General features: G+C 41.0%; 1 protein-coding gene across 8 annotated transcripts in view; it reads left to right on the top strand.

Moving 5' to 3' along the window:
• The window catches only part of IGF2BP2 (insulin like growth factor 2 mRNA binding protein 2), a 177,812-nt gene that overhangs the window by 38,558 nt on the left and 115,596 nt on the right, over window positions 1-23,658 (top strand).

The raw sequence follows: 23,658 nt of genomic DNA, 5'->3' as shown, positions 1-23,658 counted from the left end.
AGCCAGGAGAAGGAATTTCACAAGGTTAATTGCTCAGTTAAGGTGGGGCAGGAACAAATCACAGTGGTGGAATGTCATCAGTTAAGGCAGGAACCAGCCATTTTCACTTCTTTTGTGATTCTTCACTTGCTTCAGGCCGTGTGGACATATACGTGCAGGTCACAGGGGATATGATGGCTTAGCTTGGGCTCAGAGGCCTAACAGGTTCTATGAACATTTTCTCTACACCAGGATTTCTCAGTAGGGCCATGTTGCCTCCAAGGGAGTTAACATTGGTTCTTGGGGGGGAGTGAAATCTTAGCTGTTGTAAATGACTTGCAGCCTTTCAAAGGGACACAGTACATCAACAGATACCTAGTTTATCTTTGATATTAAAATTTCTTGGCGGGGGTAGTGGGTGGTAATGGAGCGATTTGAAAAAAAATGTTTAATTAGCTCATTAGGGGAGCGATAATGAAAGATAAGTTTGAAAAACACTGCTTAAAACTGAATTCTGGAAGACAGGACATGTATCTTATCAACCTCTGAGTATACCTGCATTTAGCAGAGAATTGAGAACATTTTCTTCAGTCTATTAAATTTGTTATCTTGTAGTTGAATGAAAGAATCCTTAGATCTACTTTTAATGACCAGTTCAGTCTAGAAGTGGTTTACACAGTGAACTCTATGCCTTGGAATTAATTAATTAATTTATAAAGAGGCAGGGTCTCACTTTGTTACCCAGGCTGGGGTGCAGTGGTCCCATTGTAGCTCACTGTAGTCTCAAACTCCTGGGTTCAAGTGATCCTCCTCAGTAGCTAGGACTACAGGTATATGCCATCAGGCCCAGCTAATTATTTTTTATTTTTTTATTTTTAGAGGCAGAGTCTTGATATGTTGCCCAGGCTGGTCTCAAACTCCAGGCCTCAAGTGATCCTTCTACCTTGGTCTCCCAAGTTGCTGGAATTACAGGCACAAGCCACCGTGCTGTGGACATTTTAATTTCAAAACATCTTTTAAATCCTTTAGAAGTTTGTCAAATGCTTAAGGCTCCCTGATATATCAGACAGATGCTTCTTGCCTATTAGACTAGAATTCCATTTTTTTTTTTTTAACAGTCGTTATTGACACGGTAAAATGAGTGTCTAAATGCTGGGCATAACGATCTCTACCCCGAAAGCTCCATATAAACTCTTCACAATCATGTCATTTCTTTTTTTTTTTTCTTGAGAAGGAGTCTCACTCTTTTGCCCAGGCTGGAGTGGCACAATCTGGGCTCACTACAGTCTCCATCTCCCAGGTTCAAGCGATTCTCCTGCCTCAACCTCCCGAGTAGCTGGGATTACAGGTGTGCGTCACCATGCCCAGCTAATTTTTGTATTTTTAGTAGAGACTGGGTTTCTCCACGTTGGACAGGCTGGTCTGGAACTCCTGACCTCAAGTGATCCGCCTGCCTCAGCCTCCCAAAAAGCTGGGATTACAGGCATGAGCCACCGTGCCTGGCCCACGTCAACTCTTAATTGAAAAGAAAACACAGGCATATCATTATTTTCCCTGAAAAATTAAGTCTGATTTAGAATACATAAATTTTGATAGCAGACCACTGAAATGTCAGGAATTTAGGTCATCCTGACTTGCCTCACAGGCAAAGACTGTCTTAGGCATCTCTGTATCCCCATTGCCTTGCACATAGTAGGTGGTTAGTGAATGCGCTTCTGGGACTGGCTGTACTGGTGATACTTCTGCGAATGCCCATTGTACCCTTGAGTTCTCCTTACAATTTTTCTTTGGCCCAGCTTGCCCTCTCTCACAGGCCCGTTTCTATACATACAGCTTGACTTGGTCTCTACTACCAGTTGGCCTTTTTGCTGCTATTGCAGGGTTTGATGATGATGAATAGCAGGGGATTGCTGCAACAGCATTCATTGCATGGGGAAAGTGTTGATAGCATGAGCAGTGCTGATGCAGTAGTACCCAGCTCTGTAGCTGCTCAGAGGGTAGTGTGTGGAGGGTCCCTAAAGAGCAATGTCAAGGATTGGTGCCTCCTGCCGTGCTGTGCTGGAGGTGGCCTTTGGCGGGTGGGATGAGCCATTCCATTCTGAGTGCTGAGGGAACTTCCTAGGGATCCAGCAGGTCAATGTTCCTCAAATATCTCTACTGAAATTCTCTTCAGAGCAGGATGCCCCAGGGGATGGAGGACGTTTCGATCAAAGTGACCTCTGTAAACACAAAGCTTGTCTGTCTGTCTGTCTGTCTGTCTGTCTATCTATCTATCTATCTATCTATCTACTTATTTATTTATTTAGAGACAAAGTCTCACTCTGTCGCTGAGGCTGGAGTGGAGTGGTGCGATCTCAGCTCACTATAACCTCTGTCTCCCAGGTTCAAGCAGTTCTGCTGCCTCAGCCTCCCAAGTATCTGGGACTACAGGCATGCGCCACCACACTTGGCTAATTTTTTTGTATTTTCAGTAGAGACGAAGTTCACCATGTTGGCCAGACTGGTCTTGAACTCCTGACCTCAGGTGATCCGCCTGCCTCGGCCTCCCAAAAGGCTGGGATTACTGACGTGAGCCACCTCACCCGGCTGTTGTTTATTTAATTCTGTTTTTTATTTTAAAATATTAACAAATAAAGATTGTGTATATTTTTCGTATGGTATGTATAATAACTGTTTCTGTCAAGGTACTGTACTATATGTTTGCTTTAACGTAAAAATATCAAAAAATATTTTAAAACTTCACAAGGGGTTGCTATTCCACAAAAATGTGATATCCTTTATAATAAACTGGGGAAAATATGGGCTACACCCATTCTGTATCCCTACCCCATCACTCTGAATCCCTGGGAAGATTTACACTGTAGATGGAGAAGCATAGCTGAGCTACTGGTTATGCACAAACAGGTGTTAACCACTTCCGCCAGTCAGGTCTCGGAAGTAGAAGTCTGTTTTTACATAAAGTGATAAAGACAATGAGGTATAGAGGCAATGACCTTTGGCTGGTGACCAGGTAACGGCTCTCATAGACTTTCCCTGGTTTATGTCCCTGAGTTTGTAATCACCTGCTGGGTTGGAATTCCTGGGAACCCTTTGTCCAGCCCTCAGGGGTGAGAACTCCACTTTTGCTGACTTGGCAATCACAGTGGCTTTCTACCACCTTAAATCCTTCTTCACCTCTGCAGAGCTCCCTGTAACCGTGGAGGGCCTAGCCCATTCTCCCTCCTGAGAGCCGTTGTGGAGTTAGGCCTTCTATGACCTTCTCAGAGCAGAGGCTTCAGTCTATTTTCTGTAAGAGTCCAGATGTTTAGGAGTCTGTATAGGTGAGGGGCACATTTACTTTTATTGCTGTTCATAGAACAAGAAGAACCACTCTTGGTTTGCAAGTATCTTGTGTGTCTCAACTCTGAATCATATATATGATAACGTTTAATCTTATCACTATCCTTTTATCCATAAACCTTCATAAATGGTCTAGTTTCACCATGACATTTTAGTGGAATTAAACTTGAACTAAAAACTATATAATTAATTAGAACTATTAATTGTGTTAGTAACTTGATAACACAAGGCCCACAGCTGACAGGTGGTTAATCCCTAGTACATAACTTCTTCATATGTGCTCTTAAAGATGGAGTTGAAAACAATAACCACCACAAGACTTTGGGAGAACATCTCAGGTGGGTGTTGCTTGGTGACCATGCCGGAAAACCAGTGACTTCCACCTCCCAGTCGCCACCCTGGGATCCTGGTGAACTTCGTGTAGGCTCTTCTCTGTGTAATCCTTGTACCCTGTGAGTTTCATGCTTTGACATATTCTAGTCACTGTGTGGACACAGTCATGCAGCTATTTTCAGGTAAGACCAGTATAGGTATGCCTGTTAATTTACAGTCTGCACTCCCGGTGATGGAATAAAATTACTAGGAATAATTATTTTTTGGTGACCACCTTGTAAGTGCCATGGTGTAGTGGAAAGCCCTTTTCAAAGGGTCTCAAAATTAGTGGGTGGTAATATAACTTTCTATGTAAGTGAATGTGAGTTTCTTGAACATGGTAAATTAGAGAACACCGTGCCCAAAAGGTTAATTCCAAGCAGAGATAGTCACTGAAACGTTTCAAGACTATTTGAAGCAAACATATGATGCTTCTAGTCTAGTTGAATATCAATGTGATAGGAAAAGGGATGGATTTTGGAGTCAAATGGACCAATATTAGAAATTAGCCTTGTGATTTTAAGCAAGTTTTAAATACCTTCACCCTGTTGTTTTCTCATTTAAGAAAAGGGAGTTGGGGGCTAATAATTCTCTACATCATTAAAAATTTCTTGGCACATTAAGTTCCTGGCACAAAGAGGGTGTTTTTTAGCAGTACTCACTACTAGGGCAATCTCTTCACTCTTTTCTTCCTGAACGAAGAAGGAAGGAGTTGTCTTACTGACTCTTACTGAGTCACGGTTTAAATTTAGCAAGATCTCAGAACCAGTACATATGTTTTAAATGGTTATGGGAAATATGCCTTCTATTTGAAGTGAGCTGTGCTTGATTCATATTTTTTAAACAATATATATATTCTGCCCAATTCTAAAAAAAAATATTTCAAGTAGCTAATTCACTTCTTAGTCATACTATGAACTCCCAGGACCTTATCCCACAAATGCAGCCCTGGTTAGAACTATTCAAAGAGCCTTTGATGCTTCAAACCCACTAACCCCATTTTGCACATTTCCCAAAAGCAAATGCACTCATGCATACACACACACACACACACACACACACACACACACAACTTATGACCCAACTTTTGGGAACAATGTTAAAGCAAACAAACAAAATTCTTAGAAAGTTGTGAGGTGCTTAAAATAGTTTGATTTTTAAATGATTGAGGAGCTTTTCCCATAAGACTTGGTGCTTGCTGCTATAAATAAAGGCATGCATATATGTCCAGAGTTGCGCCTCTGTAGTCACAATGCTTAAACTGACTTCAAGAAGTCAGTTGTATTATTTTAATATTATTATTTAATATCCAGGACCCACTGTAACCTTTTAACCCTTGTTAATGCCAAACCTTTAAAAAGAATTTAACTTCACAAAGCCTATGAGTCAGATTGAGAATATTTCACATGAAAAACTTGCAGGTGTCACTTACCTTTAGAAATGGAATTTTTCAGCCTATTATTCAGGACAGACAACTGGATTCTCCCTTTCCTCCCAGCTCCTCAAACACTGTTTACATTGTCACTAGGACATTTCTAATGGATTATCATTGCTGAAGCTGGGAGATGGATACATAGTATTTGTCTGCTTTTGTATTTGTTGAGTTTTTTCCACAATAAAAACAGACAATTTTTTAAAAACGCAGAATAGCTGGAATTCATCCTTAATCTACTTTATGTTGAGGATAGGGCGGTAGTATTTTTTTTTCAGCCTTATTTCCTTGGGTTGTTCAAGGCAAGGTATTGGAAAAGTTAAAAAACTCAAATAACTAGGTTTGAGAGCCCAAAGTGTACATATTATTTGAATTCTGATGTTTCTCCTGAGAATTTCCAACCTGAAGCTGCCAAAAAACTGCTTTAAAATGTGGATAGGTATTATATTTAAATATGACAGTGTGGCAAATGTGGTGTAATTGAAATAATAGAGGACTTGGAATCACAAGATGTGAGCCAAGGTCTGGCTTTGCCACTTACTGGTTAGATAGTCCTTAGACATATCGTGCAACCTTTCTGAGCTGGTTTCTTCGACTATAAAATGGGAATGATATGTGCTCTGTGCACTTCTTAAGGATCTTAAAAATATATTATTATGATTATACATAGCCTGGTGAGTAATTCATTTAGGTAGAATTCATATCATCCGTGGGAATGTGCAGTAGCAGAAGGAATCACGTATATAACATGTTTTCAGGTAGCTCACAGACAAATGAAAAAAGCTACTTTTCTGTGTATACACAGAAAAACAAACATCATACCACTTTTGAAGACATTTTTAAATAGTGCAGAATATACCCAGTACCAGCTGAACGTGTGTGTGGGAGAAAATGCGAGAAAAAAATGGTCTGTGCCAGTGCACCTAATTTCCAAATACCTGCAGTTTGCTGAAGATCTTTAAATTTTCTGTCCATCTTTCTGCAGCCTTATCCTGAACATATGTTTTCTCCATAAACTCATTTGACCAAGGAACTATATAGCTACTTGAAAAATATTTGTCCCACAGTTGATAAGTGATGTATTCTCCTTTCAATTAATAAGCAAATAGAACATCGTAATCCTCTTTTAACCTCCCACCCCTAATCCTGGTCTCTTTCCTCCTTTCCCAGTTGTAACCACTATTTCCTTTCCTTATCTGTCTTTCCAGACCTTTTCTCTTTACACATGCGTATATGTATCCAGAGAGAATATATAATGAGGCATTTGTGTTTCTTTTCTTTTGCTTTAAACAACTGTCATACTAAGTGGAACATTCCACAACTGGCTTTTTTCACGCAACATGTCTAGAACTTTCCATGATCTGGCTCATTCACTTTAGCCTCCGTTTACTATCTGTACTGGTTTGTTTTGCCATTTGCCTATTGTTAGGCTGTTTCCAATTCCAAACATGCTGCAATAAACATCTTTGTGATATCCTGTTATTTATGCTTATATACAAGTATTTCTCTAGGGTAGGGATTGAGAAGTGGAAATGCTAGGTCTTAAATCATATACCTTTACATTTTATTGGTTAATGGCAAATAACTCTCCCAAGTAAAATGAACACTGTATTTCATACTTTGGTTTCTTGCCCAGCTTTTCAGAACGGCAATTAGGAGAAGCTTTCAGAGGACAGTTTTGGTGGTCTAGAGTAGACCAGTGCTTTTGTAAACCTTAGCTTGCAGACTCATTACCTGGGGATTTTGTTAAAATGTAAATTGTGACTCAGTAAGTTTGGAATGAGGCCTGGGGGTCTGTAGTTCTAACAAGCTCTCAGGTGATGATCAGGGACCACACTTGGAATAGCAAGAATCTTGCTCCAGTTCATTTTTTAGCATTGTCTGGAAGTTATTTTATGGGTGTGTGTGCACATGCATTAATTCATGGACACAAGCATGTTTCCTAGGAAGCTATATTTTGCCAGAATTTGGACCATAGCCCCCAGTCGTCTTGACCTTTAAAGTTAGATACTGTGAACATTTATGGCAAAATGTTGATGGTGATTGAAACTGGGTGATGGGTGCTGTAGATCTGTTGTATGTCTCTACTTTCGTGCAGAGAATTCTGTGGAAATGCTCACAATACACTTTGAAAATAGAAGAAAGATCCCTTTAAAGTTTGAGTTATTCCTAAGGATTTTCAGCTTGGTACATGCTGCCATGCCTTTCCTAGATTTCCTGTGGTAGATGATTTGGAAGTGTTTTATTTTAATCAGTAGTGTATTTTGACTCATGAGTTTTAATTTTAGCATATCAAAGTATTTTTAGAAGTTTAAAAATAACTGCAAAAAAAAAAAAAAAGCTTTGTTCCATATCTGCCTACCTTAGCAGCTCAGTCAAATCACCCTCAGCCTTCCTTATTCAAGAGAGGATGCCATAGAGTGGCATATACCATGATCACTGCATGGTAGTGTGTTAGCCCTGGAGGCACTTTAGAGAAGGAACCTCTAAGGCCAGAGTGCCCACGTTGACTTACTAGTGATTACCTGAACACTGTTATGTAAGGTTTTGAGGTCTCATCTGGGTTCAACAGAAAAGATTTCTGTGATTAACTAGCAATGTTGGTCAGGGTGTGCTGGATTGGAGAATTGTGGCACAAATAGCATGTGTTAGTTGACTCTGGTTCAGTGAAAGTAGTTATTTTATAGTTGAGAAAACAAGACACCAAAAATGTAAATTTGGGTTCATGGTTAGCAGAAGAGTTAGTCCTATAGAACCAGGTGTCCAGATTCCTAGTCTAGTTCCCTTCCGGCCGTGCCATCCTGATGATGAGACTGTGACTAGCTGTAGAGTACTTGCATGTTGAAGCAACTTGGTAGAGGGGAAGGCATTATTCGCCTTTTAACTAGGTGATCTTGGGCAAATCAGTTAATCCTGAGAGGGAATATACAGCAGGTCCCGAATAATGTTATTCAGTTTTATGTTGCTTTATTATAATGTTGATGAGAAAAAAGTTGACTCCTGGCTAGGCCACTGTGTAGAATTTGCACATTCTCCCTGTCTGTGTGGCTTTTCTCTGAGTACTCCAGTTTCCTCCCATATTCTAAAGATGCACACATTAGGTTAATTGGCGTGTCTAAGTTGTCCCAGTCTGAGTGAGTGTGGGGGTGTGTGAGTGCTGTGAGATAGAATGGTGTCCTGTCCAGGGTTGCTTCTGGCCTTGTGCCCTGAGCTGCCAAGACATGCTCCAGCCACTCTCAACTTTGTATTGGAATAAGCAGGTTGGAAAATGAATGAATGAATGAATATAAATTATTGTAAAATTAAAGTAGATGGTAGTACAAATGCACGACAGTAAATGATGCAGCACAAAAATGCTCAGCGAGACTCCACATTTGTGATTTTTTTTTTTTTTTTTGACGGAGTCTCACTCTTGCAATCTGGGCTCACTGCAACCTCCGCCTCCCGGGTTCAAGAGATTCCCCTGCCTCAGCCTCCTGAGTAGCTGGGATTACAGATGTGCACCACCGTGCCTGGCTAATTTTTTTGTATATTTAGTAGAAACAGGATTTCACCATGTTGACCGGGTTGGTCTCGACCTCCTGATCTCAGGAGATCTGCCTGCCTTGGCCTCCCAAAGTGCTGGGATTACAGGTGTGAGCCACTGTGCCCAGCCCTTGTGATTGTGTTTGAACCGTGTGGTGATAGGAGATGCTCCTTACAATTTTAGCTTTGCAAACATTTATTCCTTGATTTAACTCACCACCATTATGACTGACATCACTCACTGATTCACTGAAAATTGGGTAAATAATGATCTTGCTTGTTTTTATGAATATTTCTTAGATGTGTGCATAGCTCATTTATTTAAATGTTTAAAATTAAAAGTGTTTTGGGTATTTATTTAGAAGTTTGGTGATTTTGTTGTTGTTGTTGTTTTTTTGAGATGGGGTCTTGCTCTGTCACCCAGGCTAGAGGCTAGTGGTGTGATCTTGGCTCACTGCAGCCTCGACTTCCTGGGCCCAAGCTATCCTCCTGCCTCAGCCTCCTGAATAGCTGGGACTACAGGCATGAGCCACCATGCTTAGCTAATTTTTTTGCTTTGTTTTCGTTTTGGTTTTGGCTAATTTTTTATTTTTTTAGAGACAAGGTTTTGCCATGTTGCCTAGGCTGATGGTTTTGTGACCAGAAATATACCTTAAAAACTTAACTCTTCTTTATATTAACTAGCCTGTGGTAAAATTTGTTTTGTTACACATCATTTTGCTTAAAGTTGCAGTTTCCAAGAAGCTATTGACAACATTAAGTGAGGACTTCCTGTAGTTTCTTCTTTTGGAGGCAACTATCTCTCTTTTCACTTTGGCCACTAGGAAGCTCAGAGCCAAACTCATAGCTCTAATGTAGCAACTCTTTAGTACCCTTTTGACCTGAATAATTGTATTTTAACCCTACTTTCTTTCTGAGTCTGCTTCTGTCTTGACCTCCTAATCTAATTTCCTATTTTCTTACCCTGATGTATTCATTTGATTTATATTGCACTGTTTTATTGTATGTCTTTACCATAAGCTGCCTCAAATATTTGTGAAACAGATGGTATATAAATAAAGAACATTGGAATGTTTGAGAAAGTTGTTGTTGACAAGACCGATGAAGATGAAAATAGTGTAGTTCTGAGAAAATGTTGGTTGCTGTGGCATCTGCTCTTTTTTTCTCCCTTGCACTCTTATCTCCTGGGCTGGTCCATCTTCGTTACCTTCAACTCCCCTGACACCCCTGCTGTGGCTTTGGCTGCGTTCTGGAGTCGTCTCTATCTCCGCCCTCACCCTGGATTCACAAATGCAGATCTGTATTTCTGACTTCCTTCCTATTGGGTAGCTCCATCTGAATGTCCCTAAGTCCCTCAACGCAACACGTTCAAAACTAGGCTCAGCATCCTTTCCCCCAGATCCTCTCTGCCTGGATCTCAGTTGCACCACCATCAACTTCATTTCTCCAGTCAGTAACCCGATCCTCACTTTTTACTTTTTCCATTTTCTGATCCTTCACATCCAATCCACAACTAAGACCTGTCACTTTAAATTGTAAACATGCTGTGGGTCTTTCTGTTCTCTCTACTCCATACTACCTGTAAGGCTCTTTGGAGTTTTTAATCTATCCTTGCCCACCTTGGGGTTTTTATTTTATTTTTATTTATTATTATTTTTAGAGGCAGAGTCTCACTCCTGTCCCACAGGCTGGAGTACAGTGGCATGATCATAGCGCACTACAGCCTTGAATTCCTGGGCTCAAGTGATCTTCCCACCTCAGCTCCCCGGGTAGCTGGGACTACAGGTGTGCACTACCGCACCCAGCTAATTTTTAAAATTTTTTGTAAAGACATGACCTCACTGTGTTGTCCAGGTTCGTCTCAAACTCCTGGGCTCAAGCGATTATCCCGCCTTGGCCACCCAAAGTGCTGGGATTGCGGGCTTGAGTCACCTTGCCATTTGCCTATTGCTAGGCTGTTTCCAATTCCAAACATGCTGCAATAAACATTTTGTAATATCCTATTATTCACGCTTATGTGTAAGTATTTCTTTAGGTTAGGGATTGAGAAGTGGAATTGCTAGTTCTTAAATTATACCTTTACATTTTATTAGTGCTTGGACTGGCGTTTTTATTATTGCAGTAATCTTCACTCAGCCATCTCCTCCTTTTATTTCCCTAACCCAGCCCATCCTTTGTCCTACAGTCAGTGATCTCCATTTCTCTTCTAGCTAAAGTTCAAATATCTTAGACCTTTCATACATTTTGCTAAGCTTATTAGTCTTATGTTTTACCATTCCCCAACCTTGCTCAGAATGATGTTCCCTCTCCTATTCTGTTGGTGCACACTCCAGTTCACCTTTCTCCTTGCTCTGGATCATTCTCCTTCCTTGGAACTCTCAGGCTGCTTCTTTGGCTTGTCAAGATCCTATGTACATCTCTGTTCTAGCTCTTACCATTCTGTGATATGTTGTTTAAATGATCATCTTCCACTTGATTGGATGCTGTTTGGAGGGTCCAGATTGCGGCTTCTGAGTCTCTGTCTCCAGAGTTTAGCCACATATAAGATATCATAAGTGTTCATTGAAATGTTTGCTGAATGAAGGCACTGCAATTCTTGGGAACAACTCCTTTAGAAAACAACACCAGTAATATGGGTAGTAATCACACATCAACAGCTATTACTGCCATCATTTACTGAGCTCTTACAAGGCAGGTATTGTAAATGCTTTGCATGTTTTTCTCATGTAACTTCTGAACAATCCTATGAGGTCAGTGCTGTTATTATTCTTTTACAAATAAAGAAACTGAGACATAGAGCTTAAGTAACTTGCTAGAGTTCATCCAGACAAGTGTTGGAGCCAAAATCTGGACCCAGCTCCCTCTTTTTTTTTTTTTTTTTTTTTCTTTCTTTCTTTTTAGACGGAGTCTGACTCTGTTGCCCAGGCTGGAGTGCAGTGGCACAATCTGGGCTCACTGCACACCCCGCCTCCTGGGTTCAAGAGATTCTCCTGCCTCAGCCTCCCAAGTAGCTGGGACTACAGGAGCCCGCCAGCACCCCCGGCTAATTTTTGTATTTTTAGTAGAGACGGGGTTTCATCATATTGGCCAGGCTGGTCTGATACTCCTGACCTTGTGATCTGCCCACCTTGGTCTCCCAAAGTGCTGAGATTACAGGTGTGAGCCACCACGCCCTCCCCAGCTCTCTCTTAACTGTCACATATACTGTCTGTGAGACTTATTTATCAATGGGAAAGCAGGAGTTGGCCCCATTGGTGTTTCTTGAAGTTGTTTTTACTTTCTTTTTTCTTTTCTTTTCTTTTTCTTTTTTTTTTTTTTTTTGAGACAGAGTCTCGCTCTGTTGCCCAGGCTGGAGTGCAGTGGCGTGATCTCAGCTCACTGCAAGCTCCGCCTCCAGGGTTCACGCCGTTCTCCTGCCTCAGCCTCCTGAGTAGCTGGGACTACAGGTGCTCACCACCATGCCTGGCTAATTTTTTGTATTTTTAGTAGAGACAGGGTTTCAGTGTGTCAGCCAGGATGGTCTCGATCTCCTGACCTCATGATCCGCCCACCTCAGCCTCCCAAAGTGCAGGCCTTACAGGCGGGAGCCACCATGCCCGGCCTGTTTTTACTTTCTTAGTCTGTGATTTAGCAGTTAGTAGAGGAAAACAAGCAGACGTCTGAAACCTGGTGAAAGTCGTTGAAACCATGCAAGCCCTGTGTAACCGTCTCCCTCCTGCTTGCTTGTGCTCTGTACTGTCCATACCTGCCTCAATTGTATGAACTGGAGTAAGGATGAGGCCATAATTATTTGCCTTTCCAGAAAGGCACACATTCTGGCACTCCTCTAGAAAATTGTGTTCAGCACTGTGTTAAGGAGAGGTAGAGAACAGCAGGCAGCTCTCACTCCAGCCAGAGATCAAAAGAGATTTGTTTCTCCTCTCAATCAGTGAAGTCAGGACTTCCAGGAAGGGAGGGCCAGAAGTGAGAAGATCTCCGCGAAGGAGCTGAGAAAGTATTTGTCTTTGTTAGATCACTTGCATGAGTGTGCTCAGCACATTAAAAATGTGGCACAAGGGCTTTTAGAGCACTTGTTTTTAAACGAGTATTCAGACTGCAAGTAAAATTGAGCTAATGAAAATTGTGAGAATTTAAGCCTAAGAAGTTACACTAAGAAATTTCAGCAAGAAAAAGAAAGTGGCATGAGAAGATGAGTTGATCAAAGAAATTGTAAAGTACTGTAGGGATAAGGCCAGCTGCTCATTTTTCTGTGAGCAACTGATCATGTTTCTTTTGACCTTATAAATAAACCCCTCCTTGGCCTCCCTAACTTAGTTTTTATGTAGGAAATTTAAACTTACCTAAAGTCTGTTTTGTTCTGTTTTTAACTAAGTAATTTTAAGCATAAACACTGAATTTTAAAACCATGTATTTGGGGAAAATTTTCTACTTCTAAAAATTATCTATTCATGTATATTTCCATTTGAATATGTAATCTGCACTCAAACTTTATATAGGAACAATTTATATTTATTTAGTACTTCTGCCTGTTAAATTATTTGAAGGTCTAATAGATCATTCTATCTTAGCCAGAAGCTCAAGTTCTATAGTCTATAGTGTTATAATAGTGATTATTCTTCCTTAACAATATAGAGAAGTAGGAATTATCTATTTTACTAATCAACACACACAGCAGGTAAATGGCTCAGTAATAGGAGTTAGAATAGCACCTAGGAGGTATAAAAATGTGGCCAGCTATCTTTTTGGTTTGTCTGCTTCCCTGGTCCTTAGTGAAGAGATTTGGAAAGGTATTGTGCTATTTAGCCTCCTGGGTAGCAGTCACATGCTTTGCTCCTCTTGGGAACCTGATTGGTACCCTGATGGGGCTAGTTATCAGGCCTCCTGGAGCACCTCTATATTCCCTTGCAGGCACCATTTAAATCCTGGAGCTTGGGAAGCAGGGATGAAGTCTTCTGCCCATTCAATTAATAGATGGCCCAGTCTATGACATTATTGAGAGCAGACATTTAGAAGGGCGAAAGAGAAGGGAAGGGCCAGGCACGGTGGCTCACGCCTGTAATCCCAGCACTTTGGGAGGCTGAGGTGGGTGAATCACCTGAGGTCAGGAGTTTAAGAGTAGCCTGGCTAACATGGTGAAACCCCGTCTGTACTAAAAATACAAAAATTAGCTGGGCATGGTGGGGCATGTCTGTAGTCCCAGCTACTTGGGAGGCTGAGACAGGAGAATCGCTTGAACCTGGGAGGCAGAGCTTGCAGTGAGCCGAGATTGTACCACTGCATTCCAGCCTGGGCGACACAGCGAGACTTTGTCTCAAAAAAAAAAAAAAGAGAGAAGGGAAGAGAGGGAGACGTATAGGGATTATCCCACTGTAATGATGATGATATAATACACTATGTACAGCCGTTGTAGTACTGAATTGCTAACTTGTGAAGGAGAGATGAGTGTCTTTCAGATACAGAAGCATGAGGAGTAGATATTTGGGAAAAGATAAATTTGAAAATATTTAGATGTTGTGTGGAAGGTTGGTAAAGACCAAGCTCTACAGAGCCAAGCGTTTTCTCTTCAGCAAATAGAACAGCCCACTGAATAAAACTTACAGTAGGGAAAACTCTTTAAGAAAGACTCACAGTATTCGTTATTCAGCAAACATTTTTGAGTATCTAAACATTTTTGTAGTATTGGCCAGGCATTATTCTAGGCACTTGAGCTAGAACAGTGAACAAAACAGACAGAAATCCTTGCCCTTGTAGAGCAAACAATTTAGTGTGGACAAGCAGCAAAGAAACCAAATAAATACATAAAATGTATTATCTAGAGCCTTTTGGTTCTGAGTAATAGAAACAGAATCAAGCTAGTTTAAGCAAAAGGAGTTGCTGTGAAGGAGTTTCTGACTGGCTCTGTTTGGGGCAGAGATGCCTACTTCTGACTCAACCAGATACGGCCACAGTGACAGGGTTCCAGGATATAAACACCGCCTCCAGGAGCCCACCTCTGTGACAAAGAGGCCATGTGAGCTGCATAGCCTCAAAAATGGGTCTGTTATAGACCCCAGACCTTTCCAGTCCCATTGTTTTCTTTCATTACCAAGAATAAGTGTTGCAATGCAAGTAAGCTCATAGTATTTGAAATGTACCATTAAAAAAAACTCAGAGGACAAGACTACTTATTCAAACTGTAAGGAAAAATGAGACCATAGGAAGAAGAGAAAGAGATTCACTAATTTATTGAAATTGTTGAAAAGCGACTGCAGCCAGAACCTTGGTTATCTAGAAAGTTTTTGGAAAGTGGAAAGTGGAAAGTTTACTTCCTTAAGCAAATGTTTTAGGAGTTTTGGATATCAGTCTTTCTAAAATGGATTTCTCATTACCTACATCTTTAACAGAGTCTCATAAACATATTTTAATTGTAAAACAGTTAAAACAGTGATTATATTTAGACTCTTTTTTTTTTTTTTGAGATGAAGTCTTACTCTTTCGCCCAGGCTGGAGTGCAGTGGCTCAATCTCAGCCCACACTGCAACCTCCACCTCCCGGGTTCAAGTGATTCTCCTGCCTCAGCCACCCAAGTAGCTGGGATTATAGGTATGCACCATCACACCTGGCTATTTTTTATATTTTTAGTAGAGACAGGGGTTTCACCATGTTGGCCAGGCTGGTCTCAAACTCCTGGCCTCTAGTGATCGGCCCAACTCACCCTCCCAAAGTGCTGAGATTACAGGCGTGAGCCACCATGCCTGGCCCATTTAGGCTCTTTTCAAGTTTTGTAGGCCTCCTTGTCCCTCTTCTAGTCTTAGGCTTGTTTACTTTTTAAGTTCTGTGACTGTTCTTTGGATTTTTAAAAGCAGTTTGCTGGGTGCCATGGCTCATGCCTATAATTTCAGCATTTTGGGTAGCCAAGGTGGGAAGATTGCTTGAGGCCAAGAGTTCAAGACCAGTCTGGGCAACATAGTGAGACTCCTTCTCTACCAAAAAAGGAAAAATTAGCCAGATGTGGTCATGCACATCTGTAGTCCTAGCTGCTAGAGAGGCTGAGGTGGGAGGATTACTTCAGCCCAGGAGTTTGAGGCTGCAGTGAGCTATAATCACGCCACTGCACTGCAGCCTGGGCAACAGTGAGACCCTGTCTCTAACTAAAAGATAAATAGAACAGAAACCTTTCCACAAGAGCATCTATTACAGTCTCTTTGTGCTGCTCTGTGACTGCTTAGAGGGGCTCCTCCTCTCATAATTTATATGTGCTGGTAATTAAGGCACCTCCACCTTGGGTGTCACAGGTGCTGTGGGAAACATAACAGACCTCTGGGTGAGTCTTGAGTCTGTTACCAATTTGCCAGATTACACAGGCAAGTCATTTAACTTCTCAGTCTTTTTAAAATCTGTTACCTTGGAATAAAGGCCTATGGGGTCATAACCAAAGGAGCAAATAAGATGCTTGTGAAAATACTTTCCAATGTACAAAATCCTTTTTAAATATAAGCCACTACTCTTTCTCACTCCAACATGGTGAATCTCTGTTCATTGTTTTTGCCTTTCCTACCACATCCCATTTTCCCTGAGAGAACTGGAGTTTCCCGTAAATCACCAGATACGCTCCCTCGGGTTGGCTGGTTCTGCTCGACCAATCCTGAGTCCTAACTATGTAGTGTGCTATGGCAGAGCATGGGTAGAGACTTCATTTTTCTGATGTAAATTACACGCCCGCCACCACATCCCTTCTTATGAGACATAGATTCTGTTGACGTAGGAGCCTAAGAGAGAGACCATCCCCCAGTTCTGCTTCCTTGAGGACATAGAGAGAAGGCTCAGGATTCGTTTCCCTTCCAGGGGTTCCCAGATCTTATTGGGTTTGTGTGGGCCTCTGGTCCCCAGGGGCTGAACTTTGGAAAGAGGGATACAATGGCTGCTGCTATAGGCAGTTGGCACTTCTTTAGAGATAAAATGTGAAAAGATGGTTTGTTCATTCTTAATTTGTGGATTTTGCCTAATAGTAAGCATGACAGAAACACAGACCTCTTGGTTCGTGTGGTTTTGTGACTGAGATGAAATTCTTTTCTTTTTTTTTTTTTGGAGACAGGGTCTCATTCTATCATCCAGGCAGGAGTGCAGTGGCAGTGACCACAGTTCACTGCAGCATTGACCTCCTGGGCTCAATCGATCCTTCCACCTTAGCCTCCTGAGTAGCTGGGACCACAGGTGTGCATCACCATTAATTAAAAAAAAATTTTTGTAGAAATGGGATCTCGGCATGTTGCCCAGGATGGCCTTGAACTCCTGGGCTCAAGCTATCCTTCTGCCTCAAACCTCCAAAAGTATTGGGATTACAAGTGTGAGCCACCGTGCCAGGCCATTTCTAATCTTTGGAGACCATGTAAAATGCACTTGAGAGCAAATTGAAGAGTGGCCTTTGAACTGAATACCTTTACTTGGTCATGGCATTCACTATTTAAGAGTTACAGTTTCTTCTGAATGTTTGCTGTCTCTTTATAACTTACATTTCAAACAATAGATTCACTTTTTTTTTTTTTTTTTTAATTTGGAGACAGGGTGTCATTCTGTCTCTTAGGCTGGAGTGCAGTGGCATGATCATGGATGTCTCATTGCAACCTCAAACTCCAGGGTCCAAGTCCTCCTTCCACCTCAACTCCTGGGCCTAATCTATCCTCCCATCCTCCTCAGCCTCCCCATGCTCAGCTAATTTTTAAAATTTTTTATACAGGTGGGGGTTTTGCTGTGTTGCCCAGGCTGATCTCAAATGCCTGGCCTCAAGGGATTCTCCCACCTCGGCCTCTCAAAGTGTTGGAATTACAGGCGTGGACCACCGTGCCCCGCCCAGATTCAACCTTTTTTTTGTTTGTTTTGAGACGGAGTCTCACTCTGTCACCCAGGCTGGAGTGCATTGGCGTAATCTCAGCTCAGTGCAATCTCCACCTCCCAGTTTCAAGCAATTCTCCTGTCTCAGCCTCCTGAGTAGCTGGGACTACAGGCGCATGCCACCATATCTGGTTAATTTCTGTATTTTTAGAAGAGATGGGGTTTCACCATATTGGTCAGGCTGGTCTCCCTGACCTCAGGTGATCCACCCGCCTCAGCCTCCCAAAGTTACAGGGAGGCTGTAATCCCAGCCTGCCTGGGATTACAGGCATAAAGCCACTGCGCCCGGCTTAGATTCAACCTTTTAAAGGTGCTTATTGATCTATCGGAAGCTTCAAAGCGAAAGCATGATACTCTACCACTAGAGGGCAGTGCTGTTCTAGTCACATGATCTGAATCTACAAGTTGCTGAATTTGAAGCTTCCTTCAGTCCTCCACAGAATTAGACAGAAAATTTATATCATTTTTATATGTATTAAGTATACACATATTCAAAATATAAATATTTAAGTAGTATTAAAGGACCTTTTAAAAATACTTAGATTGACTTAAAAGGGTTAACATGCGGTTCTTTATCATTATCGTGTTCTTTACCAAGTTAACCTGAATCCCGCAGAAAAAAAATCTATCCCGAAGATTTGTAGTTCATCATCAGCCCTCGGGTTAGCTCAGCGTCATAACACCTCTAACTACATACTCATATCGCCCAGGTTCTTCTCACTGTTTCACTTACGGGGATGCCATGCATCTGGCTGAGGATGTTTTAATTAACAATAGAGATACTCTTGGGAAAGTTCTCAACTTTCCTTTTTCCTTTTTCTGTAGGAGGTAAAGAGCTAAATAAATGTTTATATAGTGTCATGATGCCACTAAGAAAATAACAGCCCCTTTGTCTCTTTTCCCTCAATCATAAGGAAGTTATGACCTGAATAGAAAGACAAAGCAGTACCCTTCTGTGTTTTTCTCAAGTGAGAACATTTTTTTCTTTTGCATAAAGTCACAAAAATGTATATAAGTGCTGAGGATCTGGTAGTTGTCTACATTTCAGATTTTTTTAAGGAAATATTCCTAGAAGTATAATGATTGGATTAAAGGATTAAGACACTTGCTATTTAGGTTGGTGTGAAAGTAATTGCTGTTTCTGCCATTGCTTTCGGTGGCAAAAACTGCAGTTACTTTTGCATTAACCTAAAATAATCATTGCCAATGCTTTCCAAAATGCCTGCACTAAAGTATATCCCCTGAACAGTACATGAAATCATTTGCAACCCTAATACCTTCCATAATTTCACCCAACATATTCCAGAATTGTATTCCTCATTTCAGCAGCCTTATTTTAAAATATTTTATAATTATAAACATTTTTTTCCAAGTAGAAGGTATGTTGATCAGTATTTCCCCAAATATATTACTGTACTGGTAAGACATATTAAAAAATGGTTCAGTGGTCAAATACGTTTTTCAAATGTTGTATACTTGTCCCTTTCTTGGAGATTTATGAAGCACACATGCATTTTAAGGCTCTGAGAAGTCCTGTAGTAAAGAAATCTGTTTAACTTGATGTTTTATAATTTATTTACTTAACTACAGAATCCTTTAACATCTTATGGAAATGGGATTGGATTTTAGAAGATAGTAATGATGGTGGGAAGTTGTTCTAGAAGGTTTTAGGAAACACTGTAGTATTATAAGGATTTCTTCTGAACTTGTGTTGGTCTCTGGTCATCGCTGTGGAGAACAGAATCCACAGAGTAGCTAGATTAAGCACAAAAGAACGCATTGACGTATATAGATAGTCACAGAATTGTCGGGCAGCCTGAAGAAACAGGCTCCAGGTAGAGCTTCTTGATAGTCTGCAGAACTGGTCTGCCAAGAGTGCTGTTGCCTGTGCCACCATGGAGAATCTTCTCCCACAACTGCCTCTGCCAGATTGGGAAGCCACTGGGTCCACAGTTGTGTGTCTCTATCCTAGCAGGAAGTGGGGCTGGGAAGTTTGTTTTCAGTCCTATTTTAGGAAGGATAGACTTTACACTATGGTGAACTATCAGATGTGGAGAGAATGTCTAAAAGACAGCAGCTACAGTTAGCAGGCATCCAAGAAGACAGCTGTGTGATGTGAACACCTTGGGATATATAGTCAGAAAACTGGGGTATAGCCCTGGCCTTGCCTCTTAGCTGCTGCATGACCTTGGGCAAGTCCACTTTCAAACTTGCAATCTCATCTCTAAACAGGGTATAACTCACTGACTTGGAGTGAAGATAAAATGAAAGTAATAGGTGTGAATATACCAGGGAAAACTATAAAGTATTAAATAAAATCAGTAAAAAGTATTTTTCACACCCCAGGTTTGTCTCTAGACCAGGGGTTGGCAAACTTTTTCTGTAAAACACCAGATAGTAAATATTTTTGGCTTGTTAGACGATACTATCCCTTTAGTACCTATTCAACTCTGCAAGAGCAGCCATAGACAATATGTAAATAGATGAGCATGGCTGTGTTCCAATAAAACTTTATTTATGGACACTGAGATTTGAATTTTGTATAATTTTCACATGTCATGGAATACTCTTTTTGTTTTTTTTCAACCATTTAAAAAAAGGGAAAAACATTCTTAGCTTGTAGACTATACAAAAACAGGTGGCTGGCTGGATTTGACCTATCAACTGTAGTTAGCTGGTCCATGTTCTAGATCATTATACTTAAAATATTTTAAAATGTAGAGTTGTTTTGCCTTAATGTAGTAGCAAATAAATTTGGGGCTTTGATGATACTATCTAAATAGTTTTATTGCCATTCATTGGACCTGGTAGTAGCTTCCTCTTTGATAGTAGAATTAAATATACTTAGTGGCCGTGTATAGCACCTTGGGCTTTATTTAGGTGAAAGCATCCTGAGAAGGATGAGTTTGCTACCCAGCCATTGGGTTCTTAGAACCTCCACATTTTCTCCCATCTTCATGTGTGCCTTTGGTTTTGGAAAAGGGATGGGGCACTCAGGTACTTCTTTTATGGGAAAAGTTGCATTTGGAGACATTCCCATACCCATGCCCACAAACTCTCCTCTGTAAACTTGCCTCATTCCCTTCTTTGGCATGTTCCGTATTTAGCTTTACAGCTTTGCTGCCTTATGGACAAGAATTTTCCCCCAAAAATCTTGTTGCCATTATAATATCTTCATCCCTATTAGAAAACGAGAATCAGAGTGTCTTCCTTGCACTCAAGTCCCATAGAATTTCTTTCAGCCAATGAAAGTCAAAGATAAGTTTGACATCAGTCACTGGAGATGAAGATGTGGTGTGAAGGTGCTGCAGTGGTGTGCTTTGGAGCAGCCTGGTCTACACTCCCTTGGTCCTCGAGCACTTCTGCATGCCTTTCATGTATTAATAGATGGACCTTTCTCAATTCTCCTCTTTTCCTTCTAGGTGCAGGTGGAGTGTAAAATGTGATGTAGGTACACTGGCATCTAGAAATGGAGAGCATAGAGGTGGGGGTGGCACTGAAGGAGGGCAGTGTGGGATCAAGTGGGGGGGAAGGAGTGGTCCGAGATTAAGGAGGGGAGATGGTGTGTTTGCCTTCCTAGGTGCACCTGCTACTTGGTGAGACAGGTGAGGCTGTGAGCTGTCTTTGGAGAAGGAGAGTACTTCTTAGTATATGAATGTTTGTATGAGCTTTAACTCGGGTTTACTGATTGAAAGAAACTATATTTAATTTTGCTTTGCATGTATCCCTTTTATTTGGGCTTTACTAAATATAGCTGGATGGGAGGGACGGAGGGGGAAACAGTGTGTAGAGCAGAAGTTAAAACACGCCAGAGCTTTGGCAGCTTTGGGACAGAAAAATAAAACTTTAAACTTGCTTTCTATTTTGAGGCCATCACAAGATGTTTTGTGCTTACGTTCATTCCTAAGTCATAAACGGGTAGGAGGGGCTGGGAATTAAGTAAATTATCTCTTGAAAAATATTAATTTGAAATTGAGATAAAATTAGCAAAGGGAAGAAGGGGGAAGAAAATAAAACACTGGACCCAGCCTGTTTGCAAGCAAAATAATAAACACCTCGTGGGGTAGAAGAGGCGTGCCAGTGTCCTTCCAGATTTTGGCCTCTGCTCCTACACAGAGCCCCATTGTCTCAGAGCCGGGGGCAAAGCTGAGTGCTGTGAGAACTGACTTGACGAATAAAGCCTGTCAGGGGATTTTGACACAGGTCAACCCCTTCTTGAAACTGTGATCTCAGAGGCAACACGATTTCTTACTCACAGGCAGTAGCTGTCATACTATGAGCTGTTTTATCGTAATATAATTATCACATACAAGATGTGGTAATTGCCTATTTTTAGGAATCTCCCCGCTGGGAATTATGGTGAAGATGATCTCTAGAAAAACTCTCTGCGGTCCTGTGAAACAGCCTCCCTTATCAAGACAAGACTCCCCTTCCTGATAACCTGTTGCTGCTCTGCAGATCGGTCTCTTCACCTCCATCCAGGGCTTCTTGTTTGTTTCACTGAATATTAGGAATGCTTCTCCCTAGGCTTCAGCCTTGGGCTTTCCTCTCAGGTTCTGCTTGCCTCTTGGGACTTATGTGTGGATCTGCAGCAAAAACATAAGCAGGAGAAGTGGAGAATGTGTGTGAGGAAGCCACTTTGTGCATCGGACATCTCATAACCCAGCCTCCCAAAGCATGGCCCTGATGAGGTCACATTCCTGCTTAAAAAATCTTTCATGACTGCAGACAGAAAAGACTGAAAGGAAATGTGCCAAAATATTAGCAATTTTTTTTTTTTCTGAGTGATGAGCTTTCTGGTGATAATTTTTATTTACTTTATGGATTTTACTCCTTTCCAGTTACTTATATAATAGACATATAATACCTTTTTTAAGAAAAGTGTTATTTTTATAATAAGGAAAAGTACCATTTAAAAACCTTTAGTGGCTCCCATTTGCCAATTAAAAATCCTCTCTATGACAGTCAAGGTTTTGGCAATACTGCTACAATCCTTCTGACCTCACCCTCTTCTCTCTCTGCCCTCACTCCAAGAAACAGCAGCAGAACGGAGTTACCCACCATCACCAAATACATTTGGTGCTTTGCCTTTGCTCATGCCCCTTCTCCACCTGTCAACTTTCCATCCTTCAAACAGATTTCTCCTTCTTTAGAGACTGTTTCCCATAACATACATCCTGTAAAAGACTTAAAAAAAACACGCAAAAACAAAGAACATTCTTAATCCCACTTCCTGGAGATAACCACTGTTAGCATTTTGATATATGTCTTTGTTCTGCAGCTGAGAGTGGTCTAGTATACCTTGGCTGTCTGTTACAGATTTTATATTCTATATGGTGGTGTTATTTATTTCTGTCTTATCTCCATTCTGGATTTTAAGTTCCTTGACAGCTACAAGAATGGCTTTACATTTTTGCATCCTCCACAGGCCTTGAGCACAGTGACATTCACATAATATGCATTCCAAAATCATCTGCTGAATCAAACAAGGGAGATAAGACAAGCTTGTAACTTAAGCACAAACCATAGTAACAAACATAAACATACTGGTTACATTATGAATATAATGCTGAGTATATCCATAAATGCTTAAGTCACAGGAGAAATACAAATGCTTTAACCTTGGAGTGTCAGGAACAATTACATGACCAGGGACCTACTAAGGTAGGTAATTTTGGTACATTACATGGAGGAGATTCAGCCTTGAAGAGAGAAAAAGCTTATTTTAAAATGGAAAAAACAAAAACAGAAACCCCACAGATACGACTTGGTGTAGAAAGAGGAGGTGTTTGTATAGACCATTGATTCTCAACCCAGGTTTATGTTTGAATCACTGGGAAGTGTTTTTAAAAAATACCAGTGCCTGGATCCAATCCCAGACCAGTTAAATTAGAATCTCTGGGTGGGCTTAGCTGCTTTATTTTTTGTTGTTAAAAAAACAAAACAAAACAAAAAAACATCTATACAGGTGATTCTAATGAATCCCTGTTTTGGGATCCCCTGTATCCAGGCTTGAGAATCACATTCTAGGCAGATAAACCTTCTTAACAAATAAAAAGTAAGCATTTTGCTTTTCTCATATTGTTGAAAAAACCAGGAGATTGGTTCATCTTGAGGAAGGGAGGTTTTGGTGGGGGTGA

Source organism: Pongo abelii, chromosome 2 (genome assembly GCF_028885655.2).
Source record: "Pongo abelii isolate AG06213 chromosome 2, NHGRI_mPonAbe1-v2.0_pri, whole genome shotgun sequence".
Lineage (NCBI taxonomy): Eukaryota > Metazoa > Chordata > Mammalia > Primates > Hominidae > Pongo > Pongo abelii.
The sequence above is the reverse complement of the archived record's forward strand: the minus strand, read 5'-3'. Positions and strand labels throughout refer to the sequence as shown.